The 19,948-nt window shown below is 43.3% G+C and overlaps 2 pseudogenes; one reads left to right on the top strand and one right to left on the bottom strand.

Moving 5' to 3' along the window:
• Positions 1–183: 183 nt before the first annotated feature.
• Positions 184–2,568, top strand: LOC101701231 (zinc finger protein 668-like; annotated as a pseudogene).
• A 1,267-nt stretch (positions 2,569–3,835) lies between these two features.
• Positions 3,836–7,420, bottom strand: LOC101700881 (CCAAT/enhancer-binding protein zeta pseudogene; annotated as a pseudogene).
• Positions 7,421–19,948: the final 12,528 nt, after the last annotated feature.

Raw genomic sequence — 19,948 nt, 5'->3', positions numbered from 1 at the left:
AATCCAGGCTTCTGTTGGTGTGAGGAACTAATCCCTGTGGGGCGGAGTCGGCCCCAGTCGAGTGAGATGAGAAAACAGAGGTCCTAAAATACGCAATACATTGCACAAGGTTACATCAACTGGAAAGTGATGGAGGCAAGATTTGAACTTGGGCATTCTGGCTTCAAAGGCTGTGCACTTAACCACAGTGCTGTGCTGTTGCTCTGCACCTCAGTTCTGTGTATGAAAAGAACTTTTCTCAAGATGCTGACCTGAAGGAGAAGCCCCACCCACCAAGGCCATGGAGGTGGAGGCCATGGAGGCCAGGTCCCAAGCCCCCGGGTACAAGTGCTGTGGCCACAGCTATAAGTCCCTGTTCTGTTCCAAGACATTTCCCAACGCTCCCAGGACCGCGCGCCATGCTGCCACGTATGTGCCTGCAGACCCGAGCAGAGGAGGTGGCAGACGTGAAGCCAAAGCAGGGCACTGAAGCCAAGGGAGAAAAAGCCAGTGGAGACAAAGGGTCAGGCTCAGCAGCAAAGCCTCGGCCCTACGTGTGTGTGCCCACTGTGCCCCAAGGCCTACAAGAGGGCACTTGAGCTCTGCAGCCACGGCGCAGCCACACGGGCGAGAAGCCCTTCCCGTGTCCGGAGTGTGATCACCGCTTCACGCACGCGGCCCTTGTGCTTGCGCGTGCACTTGGCCTCGCAGGCGGGTGAGCTGCCTTTCTGGTGCGTACACTGTCCCGAGGCCTATGGCGCGCTCTCCAAGCTCAAGATCCACCAGCGTGGCCACACGGGGTAAGCGGCCCTAGGCCTGCACTGACTGCCCCAAGAGCTTCGCAGATCCCTCGGTGGTGGCCTGCGGCCCTAGGGCTGTGAGCTCTGAGACAAGGCAAGACAAGGCCTATATGGAGGAGCTGTTCAAGGAGCTGTGGAACCAGGAGCTGTCCCGCACTGGGGAGCGCCCCTTCCTCTGCTCCAGTGCGGGAACAGCTTCTCCCGCTCATGGTCTCTCACCCGCCAACCTCGCATCCTCATGGCGCAGAAAGCCCTCCCGCTGCCTGGCCTGCAGCAAAGGCTTCCCACAGCTCAGCTCCTACCAGAGCCGGGAGTTCACGCACGCACTCCGGGGAGAAGCCCTTCCTGTGCTGGCGCTGCGGCCGCAGGTTCCCCGACCTGTCCAGCTTCGTGCGCCAGCATCACGTGCACAGGCCCTGAAGCAGTACTGCTGTGACAAGTGCGGCAAGGACTTCCCGCATCCGGCTGACCTGGCCATGCACTGACGCGTGCTCACCTGCGACCGGCCCTTCAAGTGCCTGCAGTGCTACAAGAGGTTCCTGGCATCCTGGGACCTTGAGTTGCCTGAGCTGGTGCACTGGGGCCAGTGGCCTTTCCTGCTGCGAGGAGTTCGAGTGCGGGCGCGCCTTCACCTAGCGGGCCAGCCTGACCAAACACAGCCGCGTGCACTTGGGAGTCCTTCCTGGTGTCCCCCAGCCTCCGGAAGCACGAGGGGACCCACCGCAGCAGTGAGGCCGCCCTGCCAGAGCTGGTGGTCTGGTTGGCACTGCCGGTTGGTGTGACAGGCGAGGGCCCCGCCACCCCTGGTGCAGCCACAGGACGGGGGAACCTCCACGGGGCTGCTAGGGCTGCCCTCTGAGTCCAGCACGGTAATGGCCATACAGTGGCAAGTGATGGGCATGACAGTGGAGCACGTGGAGTGCCAGGGTCCAGGCTTTGGGGAGGCTCTGGGCCCCTTAGGATTGGCAGGGGTTGAGGAGGCCAATTAGAAGCCACCACAGTTTACTTGTCACGAGTGCAGAGACCTTCCCCACGCTGACCTTGCTGCATCGTTGGCATGAGTGGTCATACCCTGAGCTGTGGCCCTTTCCCTGTTCACAGTGTGGCAGGAGTTTCTCAGATAGAGTGGGTCTGTGCAAGCACAGCCGCACTCACAGCTCAGTGCACCCCCAAGCCTGTTCCCACTGCCCCAAGGCTTTCCTAAGTGCCAGTGACCTCCCCAAGCATGAACATACTCACCCTGTGCCGGTAGGGACCCCCATACCACTGGAGCAGCTCCTGGCTTTGCTAGGAATGCCTGAAGAGGGGCCGTCCTTAGGCCCAGTTCCCTTCACCACAGTCCTTCTTGGAGGGACCTGCCCCCATGGGGACCTCTTGAACTGCTTTGTGCCCCTCCAGCTCTTTAGACTCCAGATCCCTGCCCCTTAGGCAACTAGTTCACCTGACACAAAATTGAGAGCTGGGGACAGTAGAGGCTGGCAGCAGCTGAGAGACTGAGAGACAGGGTTCTCTTTGGACACTCACTAAAGCATCTGCTTTGACCCTGGGCTACCTTCTATGTCTGGCTGAGGGTGAGTGGATGGACCCAGACAAGAGAAGAGGTTCTGTGGAGACCCCCAGACTGACGGGTCCTTAGATGTATTGTTTCCCAAGGTGTTTGGGATCTCTCGTGACAAAGGACTTCGCGGCCAAGTAAGTAGAAAGCTCCCCATCCTCTTCTTGGAGAATTTTATTAAAGAGATCAAACCATGTATGGTGCACAAACCTGTAATCCCAGCTACCTGGGAGGTTGATGCAGGAGGATCCCAAGTTTGAGGCCAGACTGGGCAAATTTAGCAAGATCCGGTCTCACAATAAAAAGGGGGGGAGGTGGCTAGGGATGTAACTTGGTGCCCTCTAGGTTTGATCCTGAGGTCCAAAAAAAAGCTGGATGTGGTGGCGCATGCCTGTAATCCCAGCACTCGAGGCTGAGCCAGGAGGATGGCTGTGAGTTCAATCCTGGGCTACATAGTGAGCTCAAGGCCAGCTGAATTACATAATGAGACCCTGTCTCCAAGAAAAAAGTCCTGCAATGAAGAAACCCACGTAGCTCAGTTTAGCCCATACTTATATAACCATAGAAACCTTTTTCTGAGTAGTTTTTTGTTTTGTTTTTGTTTTGAGAGAGGGTCTTGCCTTGTAGTTCAGGCTGGCCTCGAACTCACAGCGATCCTCCTGCCTCAGCCCTGAGTAGTTTGTAGATAACCTGAGGCCAAAATTTATTCCTGTCCATTATAGTAACAAATTAGAAAATATCCTTGGATGAAAAGGGTTCCTATAACAACAACAGAAAGATGGAAACTAAAAAGAATACAACTCACAAGAAATGTGTGAAATGTATATAAAGAAAATGATGTATCTGGCCTTAAATATAAAACCTAAGTATTAGGGGGGCTGGGGATTTAGCTCAGTGGCACCATCCCTGCCTTGCAAGGGCAAGGTCCTGGGTTTGATCCCTGGTACTGCAAAAAAACAAAAAAAAACAAAACCTAAGTACTTGGGAACATGGAAAGTTGTTTCTAAAAGATGCTGATATTCCCACCCCAGTTTAGTCTTTGAATTATTTAGCATTCTAAAATAGATTTTTAAACAAAAATCAAAAACTATACCTTTTTATTTTTTTCATTCTTCTGTTGGTACATTTTACGTATACAATATGTTTACATTTATCATTGGATGCTTGTACCTGTACATGATGTATATTAGTTCTTATTTTTTTCCCCATTACCTGTGCGCCCTTCACTCCCTCCACCCTTCCCCATTAACATAGATTTTGTTTCCATTTTTTTTTTCTTTGCTCAAAATTTTTCCTTTTCCTTTTTCACTTTCCCCTTCCCCTCCCACCACTCCTACACCTTTGGAACTTTACCTATTTCAAATTATCAGTTATTCTTTTTAATCATTTTAATCCTTATTTATACTTTCAGTTTCTCACACTAGAGAAAGTATTGAGTATTTACACGTATGTACCCTATTTATTTCACTTAAGAGTATGGCCACAATATGCATCCATTAAGCTATAAATGTCTCTTGTTTCTCATTTTTATGGCTGAGTAGTACTCCATTTTATAAGAAAAAACACATCTTCTTTGACATAGGTCAAAATCGCCAGTACCTCTTCTTTTATTTCTCTTAGCACTGTCTTTGGAGTTGACTTCATCAAGTTCTGGAATGCCTTCACTTTCATCATCTGATACATCCATGAGTGTTCCTCCATCTTCATCAAGTTCAGCAAATTCTTCGTCCATACTTTCTAAAGAAACTTCTTCATCATCCAAGTTAGCAAATTCATCATCGCTACCCTCTGAATCTTCTTCTTCACAGTTATCCTTAGCTCTTTTTGTTTTCTTTTTCACATTGCTTACAAAATCAAGGTCATCCTTTCCACCAATATAATAGTTATCACCTTCAAATGTGTCAATCATCTTTTCAAATTCCTCATCATCCACATCTCCTATACTTTCTTCATCTGCATTCCATTTTTGTTTCTCTTTTATAACAGCAACTTTTTATAATACATATGGAAAAACACTTCATCCACTGGTATCTGGCTTTCTTCTTTTGCAAGGAACTCCTTACTATTCACAGCAAGACTGCGGATATCCTTTATAAAAAGTTTCCCTTTCAGCTGCATCACAACACTGTCAGTATTTTCTTTGCCTTTATGTGGCTTTGGATTTCGGTGTGAAATCATGCAGTGGGTCCCCTGAATGCTGAATATAATTTCCCTGAAGGATAGTCTTTGCAAAAAGGGCTACAGAGGGATGAAAATGCTCAGGTAGCTTTTTGAGTTCCCAAAGACTTATATTTTCAGCTCCACAGAACAAAGGGTTTCTACTGAGTGGAACATGAGTATTCAGCTGTTTGACACCTCTCAAATTATCCATATGTACCCAGGAAGCAGTCTTTGGGTTTTTGGTTTTTGTGTCAGACCCAGTTTCCTCTGGGTCAACTTTTTGCACTGTATCTATTTCTGTTTCTTCGTCTGCATCAGTGAATTGTTCTGTGTCCTCATCATGTCCTGTGTCAACAAATTTTTCTTCATCGTCAGTCTCCACATGATCATCTAGTTGACTTCTTAAATCTGGTTTTGCTTTAAGGATCTCAGACACAAGATACAGAGCTCCACATATGAACGGTGGCATCTGTGTACAAGTAACTTGAAGCAACCTCTTCACAAAAGCTTTCGCCTGGTGCAAGATGATGTCTGCTTTCAGAGATTTGTAGACAAGGTTAAGAAACATAGCTTGCTTGGAACACAACCCTGGATCCAACATCTTTCTATATAATGCTGAATAATATCGATCCGATAGCATCTGCTGAGAATTCATTACTTGGAAAAGCAACATCAAAGCCTGAACACTAGTATTAAAATTTACAATATGCAACACTTTGAACAACGTGTCCACCTGCTCCCTCATTTTGTCATCCCCACCCTGGGAGTAAGGATATCCCCTGTTCACACCTGCATTTTGGACTCAATATCTTTTTTCTTGATACAAGTCTGAAAAAACTCAAAATAGATCGTTATTAATTTGTTAGCCAATTCACTTTCTTCATGGGAAAGGGCTATTTGATTTAAAAAGCAAATTGCATATTGAACTTGGGGCTGATATTTGAACAAAAGACTAGCCTTTCTATTTTGCCACACTCAACTCCTTTCATAGTTGGATGTTTACAAAGTAATGTCTCTAACAGATGGGAGGCTTTGTGGCTATTCTGTTCTCTGGATCTCCCAGTTTATTTACCACCTGCACAAGAAGAGCCTTTTCATCTTCAGGCTTGTTACAGAGTAGCTCATGAGCTGCTGCGAGGGCCAGAGTTTTACTGGCTGCCAAAGAATCCTGACTTAAAGTTTCTAAGATCTGCACAAATTCAGCTACTAAGTGTTTCAGCTGGTGTTCAAAATACCATATTAGCCTTCTACCTCTCGAGTCCTTGTTGCCACTGGACAACTGTTCCAGTTTGTTGAAAGGATGTTGGCTGAAAACTCGCGGTTTCCAATTATCTGGTAAAAGGTCTGTAATGAGCAACTTTTTGAAAGTATCCAAAGAAGAGGACGCGCTAGGCCCTAGGGTGCGCGGCCTGCCATGCTCGGCCTGTGCGGCTATGGTTGCTTGAGGGGCTGCAGCTCCGGGGGGTGTGGACGATGCCTGCGGAGATCCTGATGTGCCTCAGATAAACTCGAAGAGTAAAGAAAAGGAATCAATCAAGAGCCAGCAAGAAAAGAAGAGGGAAAAAAAGCATAAAGATTATCAACCCAGCTATTTCTTGTCCATTCCAATCACCAACAAAAAGGAGCCTTTGTGAGGAGGCCTAGGAAAAGGGGCAGCATTTGTGACCTTGTTTCAGAGGAAGACTGAATTCTAGATGCCAATTAAGCGACGTGCGCGGGGGCTGTTGGGAGCCAGCACTTTCACAAGGAGTTGCTCTACTTTTGGCCTCTATTTGTTGGCATCTAGTTTTAAAGCAAAAACCATTCAAAATTACACAGGTCTTTGAAAACAGGCACATTCTTAGAAGATTGGAATTTGGTAACAATGGAAAATCCGTAGTGATAGAAAACCTTGACATCCTATTTTTAAGAATTAGACCTGGGAAATGTACCGGAATGGCTACATAAAAGTTTCAGAAGTGTATAGGAGTATGTGATTCTTCAGATTAAAGATGAAAGAAGAAAAACAACAACAAAAAACCAAACAAACAAGAAAGAAAGTATCCAAAGCCATGAAGCACTGCTGCTTGCTGCCCTTCTTTTTTTAACAAGGTTCAGGAGTGTTTCTACAAATTGGAGTGTGTGAACAGCATCATCTTGGATAAGAAGTATCATGGCTGCCATCCTGTCACCTGGCGTCCCCGATGACACAGTTGCCTTCATCCATGTAGAAGAGGCTCCCTTTTGTTTATTTGTGTTATTTTTGAATAATTTGATTTCACATTCATACAGCTTCTGAGCCAGGGTTTTGTACTTAGACACAGTATCCCGAGGCTGGGGTTCCAAACAATACTCATTGCTATACTCTAGATCACACCATTTGCCTCCAGCCTTGAGCAACAAAGTCTCTCTCTCCCTCTCTCAAAAAATTCAAAGACATCCTGTTGTTTATCTTTCTTTACTTTTGGTATGGCACTGCTATTCTTCCCAGAATGCTTTTCTGGCATAGCCTTATTTTTCACCTTATTGAGCGATATCCTCTCCCTTTCTGCTGCGTTTTGCTGTTTATTTTCTATTGTAGATACTTTTGCTTCTTTTTTGCTGTCATTTTCTTTTTTAGCTGGTTCCTCTTCCTCAATGAAAGATTTTGCATATCTGGCTAAGCTACGGCTTTGAATAAATGCTTTCAGGTCACCCTCTTGAAGGTCATCAGTTGTTCCTTTTTTGCTTCCATCCACCACTTCCTCATTGTCACCCAAAGCAGCCAGCATAAGGTAATCTTGCTTGGTGCCTGGGAGCCCTAACACTTCCTCCGGGGAGAAGCCATTCTCGGCTTCACCGCTATCATCATATCATCGTCGTCTTCCTCCTCTGAATCTTCTAGCACCTCTTTTCGGGGCCAGGGCCACTTGGCGTGGAACTCCAAAGGTTCCTTGGTGGCCGCCATAGCTCGCAAAGCACGCGCACAGGTGGAGCTCACTTCTGCTTGGAGAGTGACGCACTTCCTCCATGTGAGATGTAGCCTGGAAGGGGTTGCAGTCACCCTCCCAGGGGCAGTGCTGGGCCCCAGGCCCAGCTTGGCGTGGTGGGTGTTCTGGTGAGATCCCCTGCCCTGCCGGCAGCTGTGCTAAGTGCGGGCGGCAAGTGCAGGTAAGGGTGTTCCCGGTAGAACCCAGTTGTCCTGGAAAACGCTTGGATCGCCTTCGCAGTTTCCCAGTTTAGAGCTCTTGGGAGCTCCGGGCTCACTTCTAGCCTGAGGCGCCCTCCCCTGAGTGGTCGCGGGCAAAGTGCGTGCCTTCTCTTGCTTCTTGGGTGAGTTGCGCGCGCGTCCTGTATTGTTTTATTTTTGATCTTCAAATTATATAAATGTGTTACCTATTAAAATACAAAAGCGTTTAAAACTGGATGATTATCCCTTTGACATATGCAAAAAGTTTATTATCTACAATGAGGTTAATCAATAGAGGTTATTCACTAAAAATGATTGTAATGCACTATAAAAATGAAGAAAAAGACTAGAAGTCATTTTACATGGTATGATTCCAATATATAGTGAATGTTTAAATTTTAAAAATTGTATTACCGTAAAAGATACATTACCAATAGTTTCCAGCAAAATACTCTTCCTCACTTCAGACACACGTAACCTGTCACAGCGTGCCACTTTCTGAAGCAGGTCTGGAAGTCTTCTTTCATCAATGTCTTTAGTTGTGCTGTTGTGGCTGCCTCGTGGTCTGGAATCCATTCACAATGTCATTTTGATTTGGGTGAAGAGCCGGAAGGCACACAGTACCAAATCTGATGAATAAGGTGGATGAGGGTACATCATAATGCTCTTATGAGTCGGTATTTATGGTGATGGCATTCAACAGCAGCATTCACTGTAATTTTGATCACCTCTCTCTTTTAAAGACACTCACAAAAGAATACGTCCAGAACTGCTTCAGAAAGTGGCAAGAACAACATAATAAGTGTGTTCAAAATGAGAGGAAGTATTTTGAGAGGTACTAATGGCAATGTTTCTTTTACTGTAACAATTTTTAAAAATTTGTAACATTCACTTCATTTCAGTCACCCTTGCAGGTTAGCTTCTCGTCATTAGAATAGCATAGAAGAATTAACAAAGGTCAGCATATTATTGAATCTCATTAAAAATCAGGATGTGTCGAAAGAAAACTGTGGCAACACGCAGTCAAATACCACTCAACCATTAAAAAAATGAAATCTTGTCACTTGTAACAACAGAAACAGAAGTAGAACTGGAGAACATTATGTAAAGTGAAATAATCCAGCACAAAAATATAAAGAGCATATAATCTCACTCATCTTAAAATCTAAGGAAGTTGACTTCACAGAAGTAGAGAGGAGAATGATGGTTACCAGAGGCTAGAGAGGACAGGAGAGCAGGATCGGTAGAGGTTGATCAATGGGTACTAAGTTAACCAATAGGAGCAAGAAGTTCTACTGCACATTGGGGTGACTAGGGATAATGATAATTTACTAAGAAAGAATTTTGCACATTTTCACCACACAAAAATGATAAATGTTTGAGGAGATAGCTGTCTGATTGAAACACTCTACAATGTATATATGTGTGGAAACAGCACCTAGTACCCCATAAATATATTATGCCAACTAAGAAAAATCTGGGACATACAAATAAAAATAAAATTCCATTTCACATCCACCAATTGGAAACCGCTTTCAAGTCTGGTGAGGTTAAATATCAGTGAGGTTGTGGAGTTGTGGGACTCTGCTGTTGAGTCTAAAAATTGGTACAACCACTGCATTTCGGAAAGCAAATTCCATTCCTCGATCTACGCTTGACAAATGTGTGTGTCAGAATATACCCAGGGTACGCCAAACAGCTTGTAATGTCAAAGAACCAAATACACCCCAAACTCCATCAAGAGTAGAATGGATCTATAGATGGGAGTACATTCACCTGGCTAAATTCTAAGCAAGACTGAAAATGAGTGAAATAGAATTATAAGCAACAGAAATGAACTTTTAAAATAAGTTATTTAGATCAAATACCTATGGGAGTATATTCACATACAACTTAATATATATTCAAAACTGAATGACTTTTTAAAAGAGATCTGTACTGATTTAGTACAAGAATTCTAAAGAAAGCTGAAACTAAAAACACAAAAAAAGCAGGATAATGATTAATTCTGGGGGAAGAAAAGAGGAGCTGTATTGAAGAGAGAGTGGTGCAAGTGGAATCCTAGAAATGTGATGGTGATTTTATTTTCATAAACTGACAAGTACACGTTGCAGATTTGTAGGGGACAGGGGAAGGGGACGTTACCAGAACCTCTGCAGTAAGTCCTAGTCTCCTGTGAGCCATGGCAGCACAAGGCGAATTACAGGAAAGGTAGACAAATGAGACTGAGAAGAAGCTGAGCTTTGGGTCTGATCAGTGCTGCTCTGGGCAGCAAAGACAAAACCCTCTAGCTTGCAGCACCTTTTATTCAGTACATGGGGAAAACAAATGGAACAAGTGAAAAATAGAGTTCAGTACTTCACATTGGGATAAACAAGGTGTAACAAAAGGCTGGGGGGCAGTGGAAATCTAAGAACAAGGAGGAACTATGTAAATGAAGATTTGGTTCCTCCCTGGAGTCTCCCAAAGGTGTGGTCTTGTCCTGGAGCATTATGGCATGGGGGGGGGGGGAATCACTGAGGTCTCAGTTGTGACCAGAGGCCAAAATGCAATTATGTCTGGAATGTCCTAGCTGGGCTGTAGGCAGGAGAACTAGGCATACTCAAATGATTTTTCCCTAGAATTATGTAGCATTGCTCCCAACACAGATTGTATCATTAATCTTTATATCTTCAATAATTTTATAAAAATGTTGATTCCATCCATTACTTAATAACATTACTGATTTTTAAGTTTGCTAACCTTAGTAATCTTGAAAGTCTGTTTTTATGAGAAATAATTACTTCAATTCATCGATGTAACTCATGTTCTTGTATTTAATTCAATGTACTGGCACCTGCATTCCAAAGTAAATTACAGCATCCAGGTTTCTTTTTCAGTAGAGCACTTCCATCATGGTGTTCTAGTGTTACCATTATTGCTAACTTGACAAAATGAATTGAAGACTTTTCAGTTCTTTTCTCATCTGGTTTAAATATTCAGGAACTAACTCATTTTTTGCTTGTTTCATTGCTTTTATTTGTTTTATTTATTTTCTTCACTGAGGATGAGCACTATTTTAAATTTCCTAAATAGAAGTCACAACAAATAAGCTAGGAAGTTCTTCGATCCTGCTTTTTTAAAGGTAAACACTAACACTAGGATGTTGTGTAACCCCAACTGTGGGAGAGAGCCTGCTTTTGAAAACAAATCAATGAAGGGTTATCACATTTGCAGGCCACTTGGATTGTCCAGTGTCTTCAGTGAACTTGGGCAAGTCTTTCATAGGAAACAGTCCTGGTAGTTCTAGAGAAAGAACTCAACTCACAACTAAGTTGCTACTCACGGCGAATTCCCAAGTGCCTCAGCTAATTTTCTGCATGATCCCAGGTAACATGAAAGGGTATCTTGATTAAAGATCAATTTAGAATCTTTGTGTAGTGGGCTCAATCTCCTCCCTCCAGTAGGTCCACATTCAACCCCCTTGAACCTGCATTAGGTTATTTATAGAAGGGTCTCTGCAGATGTCATTAAATTAACGATCTGGAGATGAGGACATCAGCTTGGATTATCCGGTGAGCCTCATACCCAATGACAGGTGTTCTTACAAGAACCAGATGTGAAGAAGAGAGATGTACACAGAAATGAAGGCACTGTGAATACAGATGTAGGATTGGGATGATGTAACCCCAAGCCAAGGAAGCTGGGAAAACAGAAGTTGGAAGAGGCAGGGAGGTGAGCCTTCCCAGAGCTATTGGAGGGAAGATCACCAATACCTGTCTTATTCTCTGGCATCCAGAATAGTAACAGTATAGATCTGTGTTTTTAGTCCACCCAGTTTTTTTATAATTTATTACAGAAACCACAGGAAACTAATGCAGACTTTTGGACTGAAACGTAGGATGTTTTTATACAAGTGACTGATATTGGGCAGTGGGCAGAGACTCAGTTAATTTTGAGGTACTTTGAAGAAAAAAGTTTAGATTGCCTTGAAAAGACTGTTAGTAGAATTATGGCTGTAAAAGGCTCTGTAATTGAGAATATAGGAGAAATTGAGGAGGACAGTAGATAACGTTTTAATCACAGAGCGTGCATGTGTAGTCATAAAAAAAAATTGGTAGAAATATGAGCACTGAAGTTACTCTTGGTGATGGTTTAGAAGCAAATGCAAAACATGTCATCATTGGAAAATGTAAGAAAGCAAATCCTGTTTGATTGTGCAGAGGGCTTGGCTGAGTTTTGTCCTGTGTTTGTGGAAAACAGAACTTGTAAGCAATAAGCTTACATATTTAGCTCAAGAGCTTCCAACTGAAGTACTGAAGGTGTGGTTTGGTTTTGTCTTTGCTCCTTCTACAAATTGCAAAAGGAAAGAGGGAAATAAAAGGAGCTATTAGTAAAAACACATTTTTTTAAAAGATGATTTAAGAAATTTGTAGTCGATCTAGCTCAAAAGATGCTAATGGTAGGAGATTCACTGCTAGGAAAGCGTCTCTGGAGAGAAGGCCAAAGGTGAAGCTACACAAGTTTTGCTGAAGAGTATTAGGACTCATGGGTCCACTCAGCCATTTTCCCAGAGACAAGAATAGAATGAGGTTATCCAGGAAACACCTTTGCAGGACTGTCTTGTCCAATGGTGTGGATTCCTGTGATGTGCAGTAGAGGAGCTGCAAGGCTTTTAAGAAAGTTTCATTAACAGAAACACTGCCGACTTGGACTAAAGGGACCTGAGCTAGGAGAAGGTGTAGGAAGGCTGTTGGTTTAGGATCCTGCTGGCAGGAAATGGCCCCGTGCAGCTGTTTAACTGCAAACACATGATACCCTTCAAACATGTGACACTCTGAGGGCAGAGCCCTGGGCTCAGGGGGTAGAGCTATGTGTACAGAGCACCAAACAACAAAGGATTATCCTAAGGCCTTAAAACCTAAGGAACATTTACTGCTGAATTTGATATTCCTTGGCACCAGTGACTCCTTTCAAGTTTCCATTTTATCTTTTTAGAATAGGTGTATCTATAACTATTATTTTGTGACTCCTCCACCATTGTCTTGGAAGTCAATACTGTATCTTGTTTTCTAGCTTACTATGTCCATGAATGGTGAAATTTACCCCAAGTTGGATCTTACCCACAGTCTCACTCATATATAATTTACATGTTTAGATATGAGATTTGGGACCTTTGAGCTAATGATATTTAGATGAGATCTTAGATTTAGAGTTGATGCTACAATGGATTGTGACTTGTGAGTATATTGGGATGAGTCAAATGTATTTTGCATACGGGATAGATGCTCATGGGGAGGGTGGTGGGCAGAGTAGAGGGTAGGGTTGAGTAGTAGCCTCCAAAAGTATCAGTCTGTTTCCTAACCCTTGAAAGCTATGAACATGATCTTATTTGGAAAAAGGCTCTTTGCTGATATAATTAAGATTCAGATCATAAGATGAGATCACACTGATTATCAGTGTCAGGTGCTCTTGTAAGTGGTACACGTGAAGACCCACAAATGAGCAGGCATTGTGACTGTGGAGGTAAGGATAGGAGTGATATGACCACAAACCAGGAAAGCTGACAAACACCATACACGTAGGAGAGGCAAAGGACAGAGTCTCTTTCTTGAGAGAGGATGGACCTGCTAACATCTTATGTCTCCAGAATTGGGAAACAATGCATTTCAATACCCCATTTGTGGTAACTTGGCACAGCATACCTAGGAACCTAGTTCACTGGGAAATGCCACCAAATCCCAGATATGAGCCATACTGGTCACTAAAGCCCTGTAGTGCTCTGCCCTAGTAAGTGGGAAGCCTGTATCAGGTTCTCATTGCGGCAATCATGAGTTGACCGCTTCAACGTAAATTGTCATAAGTGCTACCAGTGAAAAAGAAAATTCTTCATTTAACCTGTATGGTAATTTTCTTGCTTTTCAATGTATTCATACAGAAAATTAAATTGCATAACTAAAGAGTACTATTAAAATAAACTACACCTTATTAGACTAAGCTTATTTTTATGATTTGAATATTAATTTATGTGCATCCATGCTTTAGACAAAATTCACTGGCACTTCATCCTATGCTACTTTCATCTCTGATGAATTTTTCATCTTTATGTATAATTTTATTAATAAATATTTGTACATATTTACCAGTCACAGTATGATAATCCAATACATGTAGCCAGTGTGTAATGGTCATATCAGGATAATGAACATTCCCATCCTATTCCACTGCTGGGAATCTTCCCCAAAGAATTAAAAGAATCATACCACAGTGATATATGTGCACCCATGTTCATAGCAGTGCAGTTTGTAATAGCTAAAACTTGGAAACAGCCCAAATGCCCATCAACTGGAGACTGAATAAAGAAAATGTGGTTTTTTTATAGAATGGAGTACTACTCAGCCATAAAAAATGAGAAATTAGAGACATTTAGAGCTAAGTGGATGCACATTGAGGCAATACACTTAAGTGAAATAAATAGGACACACATGTGTAAATACCGAATAGTTTCTCTGCTGTGAGAAACTGAAAGTGTAAATAAGGACTAAATGTATAATAGGTAATGTGAAATAGGAAGAAAAGGGGCAAAGGGGAAGGAAGTGGGAGGGCTAGGGGAAAGGATAGAAGGGAGTGGGATTAATATGAGAAAATGGAAAAATAGGAACAAAATCTTTGTAAATAGGGAGGAATGGAGGGGTTGAAGGGAGGGCTGGGCAAGGGTGAAAAATAAGAACCAAGACAGACTATGTAAAGGTGCAAATTTCCAATGATGAACGTCATTATATTGTATACCTAAAATGTACCAATGATTAGAATGAATAATCGACAATGTAAAATAGGAAGAAAAGGTCCAAAGGGGTAGGGGTAGTGGGAGGGGCAGTGGAAAGGAAAGAAGGGAAAGGAAAAATGATGAGAAATGGAAAAAATGGAAATAAAGTCTCTGTAAATAGGGAAGGGTGGAGGGCATGAAGGGAGGGCTAGGAATGGGGAAAAATAAGAACCAAGATGCATTATGTAAAGGTACAATTCCCAATGAGAAATGTAATTGTGTTGTATACCTACAATGTACCAATAAAAGAATTTAATAAAAACAAACAAACAAACAAAAATTCCCATCTACTCGAGAACTTCAATCATTTCTACATGTTGAGTATGCATGTACTCTTCTTTTGGGGTTATTTTGAAAGATAACATAGATTATTGCAGAGTATACTTACTGTATTATGGCATAGAACTGAACTAATTTCTGCCAAGTATTTTGCTTATTAATGAAAAGCAAAGATAAAATCCAAGTTTCTAAAGCCCTATGAAACTGTGCCCTTGACTCATTAGTATTAAGAAAGCTTAAGGAGTTTACTCTGCAGGACACAAAATTTCCAGAAATTGATCATCTTTGACTATAAAGACTCCAACAACATATTATTTCGTACACTGGTACCAAGTGGTGACTATTATTCCCAAAGTTACAGGTGAGTGCTTGTTGAGTGACTGTAGGCTTAATAGGCACTGTAACACAAGAGGTGTAGAGCAGCAGTAAAGTAGCTCATGTGCATGAGGTGGGTCCCCCATGTCTCATCCATAGCTAAGTGCTTTACAGTATGGTGAGAAGGGATTAGCTGTGGTTTCCTGATGCCTGGGACTCTCCACTATAAGCACAATCATCCCCAACCCTTAAGCCTTGAGTTTCATTGGGCTGGCAGGGTTGGGTCTGACTTTCTTTCATCTTTATTACCTAATGGTAATGTATGCCCGCTACCCCCTACCCTGGGCCAGGGCATCAGTGCACAGGCCAAGATAAAGTAAACCATAAGAGCATGAAAATATTAAACCAAAATAAAACACGAGAAAAGCATATCAGTAGTCAGCGTACTGACTAATTTTACATCAACCTAATTCATTGCTCAATTCTGTTATCTAAAATTGGCACTACCGTTATCTCCACGGAGCAGCCAGACATCAGATTTTTATCACTGCCATGGCTCACGTTAGTGCTCATCCCCGCCAACTCCTTTTTTCTGGCCACCAAGGCAAGGGCTCTAAGAAAGCAGCTTCTCCCTTGTGTATGAGACCTTTCAAGTGTTCCACTCATGCCTCTGTCCTCCTTATGTAGGGTAGTCCCATTATCCCCTCAAGCTACATCAGCAGTTACATATAAAACAGGATCCCTAGAACACAAAGACCTCCACCCTGTAAGATAAGACACTTTACGTCAGTGTTCCAGATGTTGCTTTTTTTTTTTTTTAGCAATAAACTCAAATCCCTGTACATAAAGAAAAGCTTATGCTGCCTGCTTGCCATCTGTTAAGAACAAAATAACTCTTCAAAAGTAGCCCTAGAAATTAGGTCCCACTACTCCATTAAGGGTATCATCTGGGGACTTTATTTTCTTTTAAAGTGACCGGTCATTTTTACACTGCCATTTTGTAATTCAGAGTCACTTTTTGGGGGATACTGAGGATCAAACTCAGGACCTTGCACTTGCAAGGCAGGCTCCATGCCACTGAACTAGAGCCCTGGGCCTAGAGTCACTTTTATCAAACATAAAGTTCTCATAACAGAGCCTTTGTGACGTGTCTGTGAACTAGCCGGACTCCTGGCTCCCTCTCCCTTGGCAAACAGCAAACCTGGAAAGACACTGTGAGACAGACAGACAGCTCTCTTCAGCAGGCATATGTTCTGGGGTAATGCTGGCAGACAAGCTGGGCATTAGGAGGACAACTCAGTCAAAGAGCTTGAGTTTTCCTTCTGTTGTTTGGCATATCTCTGTTGGGGCATGGTACCGGTGGGATTCTGGACTCCAAGACCAGATGTCTTTCTGAGAAAAATCCAGTGGCTGAGAGCATTTGCAGAGGAGAAGAGGAATGGAGCCAAGAGAAGTGTCACAGAGATAAGAGATCTGTTTCCAGAAGTGACTCAGAGCAGCAGCCCCTGATGGGAAGTCATCTTAGGAACGTCTCAGCCAGTATGTTTTCTGTTTCATGTGTGTGTGAACATGTCGTTGCACAAATATCTCAAGAAGCTTAAACAAAAGATCTTCAGCTATTTAAAAAATGAACACTCGAAAGCACATTTGCTACAGATAAACTGTCAGCCATCAACTTAGATTATTTCTTCATGATTTGTATAAAAATGGTGTGACAGTCAGTAGCAACTTAGATTTTATTAAATGGATGGAGTCTATGAAGGATATCCAGCTTTTTGTGAAGAGATTTGAAGACTCAAAGGAAATGGATTATTTCTTAAAAATAGTTAAATTGATAACATCAGTTGATGAACTACAGAAGGTGAGAGGACATTATTAAAATTGAAAAACTAAAAAGAGGAGAGTCATGTTAAAAGTCTGCTTTTTTAAAAAAAGAAGTCAGTCCAGGTGATTTTACTGTTGGTTCCTGATTCTTCTGAATTATCTCCACAAAGAAGGAAAATTCCAAGTTCACTGTTCTATGCGGCCATGTTAACTTGACTGCCTAAAGTAGGTGGAGATGGCAGCCTAAATTCAAACCTATGGGCACTATACTTCTTAAAATAGGTGCAAATATCTTAAAGTAGACGCAACAACAAAGCAATAGAATAAAATGAGCCTTGGTCCCCATGGAGAATTGTGATTAAATAAGTTGTAACTGTCTGTATTTGCTGTCTTTCTCTCCAATTTTGGGGAGAGCAGTTCTTCCTGTGACTTTCATTCCCTGACCAATCTAAGTACAATTGTGTGTGTGTTTTCTTTCCCTCTCTCTCTCTCTCTCTCTCTCTCTCTCTTTCTTTTTTTTCCCGGCTAGTTCAGCTTTTTGTTGCCTATTACGACAGACTAGCAACTTCCAAGCTCTCGATATGCCAGACCAGAAACTGCCAGTTCTCTTTATTCAGTTTTTAATTTTCAAGAGCTTGTTGTTTGCCTTTTCCATAGCCTATTGTTTCTATCTCGTGATGATGGTATCTTCTACTTGCTTAAGAATTTGTTAAGTTTTATATCTGCACATGCCCCCAGGAGCCTCATGTGCTCATAGGCAGGGCTTTTAGAGGTGATTTGATTATGGGGCCTGAGAGCTGACTTGTTGTTAGGAGACAGGGCCTGATCAGAAGATGCTGGACACTGGGGGGGGGGGGCGTGATCTGAAAGGTTCTTTCTCCCTTAACTCTCTGCTTTCTGTCTGGCATGAAGTCAGCAGCTTTTCCTCTGTCTGCCCCTGAGCCACCCAGCAATGGACTGAAGACAAAATAAACCTCTCCTGCTTTAAGTTGCAGGTGTCAGGTATTGTGACTCAGTGAGGAGAAAGTGACGAAGGCAAGGCACCGCTTCTTTATAATCATTTTGGTTCTCAGATCATTTGGGGAGTAGTGGTGCTGCTCATTTTTTCCTTTCTCACTCATACTTTGTGATTGCTGACCTTTGGTCATATTTAGGATTACAAGATTATGTGATTGGGATTGATTTACCTTTTCTCCAGTGATAAACAGAAGATTCCTTCTTCTAAATGAGAAAGTCGGCTGTGTGGAGCATGTGGTGATGGTGTGCAGAGGCTTGGAGAGTTTTGCTGTAGGGCACAGGGACGCCCTTGGCTGATTAGCGCTGCAGGACTCTTCCCCATATGCCAGCCCCCAGTGTGCCAGTGTGGGGTCCTGTGTGCTGAGGAGCTGGGTGCCCTGGGGGAGGGAGAGGGTTTATCGTCTGGGACAGTCTGGTAGATCTTGAGTTAATGCTTCACCACATTCCTCCTGTCTTCTCTAAGGTCAGAGATAGCTTAGGGAGGCTTCAGAGAGAGTTCCTCCTGCTTCCAGGCTGTGTCTTGCCTCCATGTCTGTTTTGGGGGTGAAGCGGTGAAGCAAGTTTTTACTCTATTACAGTATAGTGTATTCTGGGGCTTATTCTGGAGTATTCTGGGATTGTGAAGTTCATTGTGCTGAGTAGTTATGTGTGCATATATGCATGGTACATATGTATTTAGGGGGCGGTTCTTTGTATTTTTAGGGCATTGTGAAGTGCTGTGAATTTTGTGCATGCATTTGAGAAGATAGGTGACCTATGGAACATGTGTGTATTCACAGATGAGTTCTACATGTGCCCAAGGTGCTAACATTAGAATGTGGGTATGCACTGTTTGGTGTGGAAAAATTTGAGAAAAGTGAGGTGGCCAGGTGTGTATATGGGGTGACAAAGTCTACATTTGGGGGTTGTGAGTTGTGTATATATAAGCAGAGAGTATTAACAGGGTGTTTCCGTTTTTCAAAATGGAGCTCGTGAGCTAGGCGTGGGGGTTCAAACCTACAATTCTAGCCCTCTGGGAGGTTGAAGCAGGGGACTGAAAGTTTGACCCTAGCCTGGGCCACTTAGCAACTTAATGAGACTCTGTTTCAAAAATGAAAAACAGAGCTGGCGATTGAGCTCAGTGGCGCCACCGGCCTGCCTCGCAAGCAGAAGGTCCCAAGTTCAATCCTCAGTACCAAAAAGAAAAAAAAGGGGGCTGGGGTATATGGAGCAGTAAAAAGGTCCTGGGGTCAATCCCCAGAAGCAAAAGTGAGAGAGAGCAAAAGGGAGAAGGAGGGAGGGAAGGAAGAAGTTGGAAGGCAGGCAGCAGGCAACAGGCAGGCAGGCAGGAAGGAGGGAAGGGAAGAGAAAGAAAGGAAAAACGGTTAAAGCTTGGGTATGCTTGTATTGGGAGGTGATAAAAATATTCCAATAGCTGAAAATTCTATGAATACACTCACTGCACTTATGGTTGCAAGTTGTACAAATAACCACCCTTAAAATGTTTAAAGAGGGGAATGTATGTTATGTGCATACATTTATAAAGTGTTCTTTAAAAATATCCTGAAGCCAAAACATTTAAGGTCTTAAGGTCAGGCTGTGAGTCAGCTGCCTGCGCACCTTGATAAGGCAGCCTGACCAAGGTCCCACAAATCAGGAACTCTCACCAATCCTGCTCAGTGCACAGAGACCCAGAGGACTTCCCGCATCTCTGAGTTAGAATAAAAGCGCACCTCCAAAAGGTGGTCCCCAGGAGCTAGGCCTCCCTGGTGTCAGAAAAGAAGGCATTTTCATTAGGCCTTGCTGGTGCTGTCAGTTGAAGTTTCCCCAAGATGCAGTGGCTTCTTCCCATAGTAACCAGGCTTTGTCCTCTGGTCAAACCACCCTCTCAGGAAGGCCCTGCCAGAGCTGAGTGTCGGTCCAGCCTTCCCTTCTGGGCTCTTCCAAGAAGGAGAAAGAAGGTCCCTAAGAAAAGTGCCAGCTGCAGGCTGCATGCTAGCACACTGGCTAATGGTACAGAGGGCTGAAGGGGACGTTAAAGGGGTGCAGTTCAGGTCTGGATGGGCACAGAAGGCCCCCTAAACAAA

This window comes from Heterocephalus glaber, unplaced genomic scaffold (assembly GCF_053883595.1).
Source record: "Heterocephalus glaber isolate CG9 unplaced genomic scaffold, H.glaber_assembly_v1.0 deba00001673, whole genome shotgun sequence".
Lineage (NCBI taxonomy): Eukaryota > Metazoa > Chordata > Mammalia > Rodentia > Bathyergidae > Heterocephalus > Heterocephalus glaber.
Note: the sequence above shows the minus strand (reverse complement) of the source record. Positions and strands in the feature narration are given on the sequence as shown.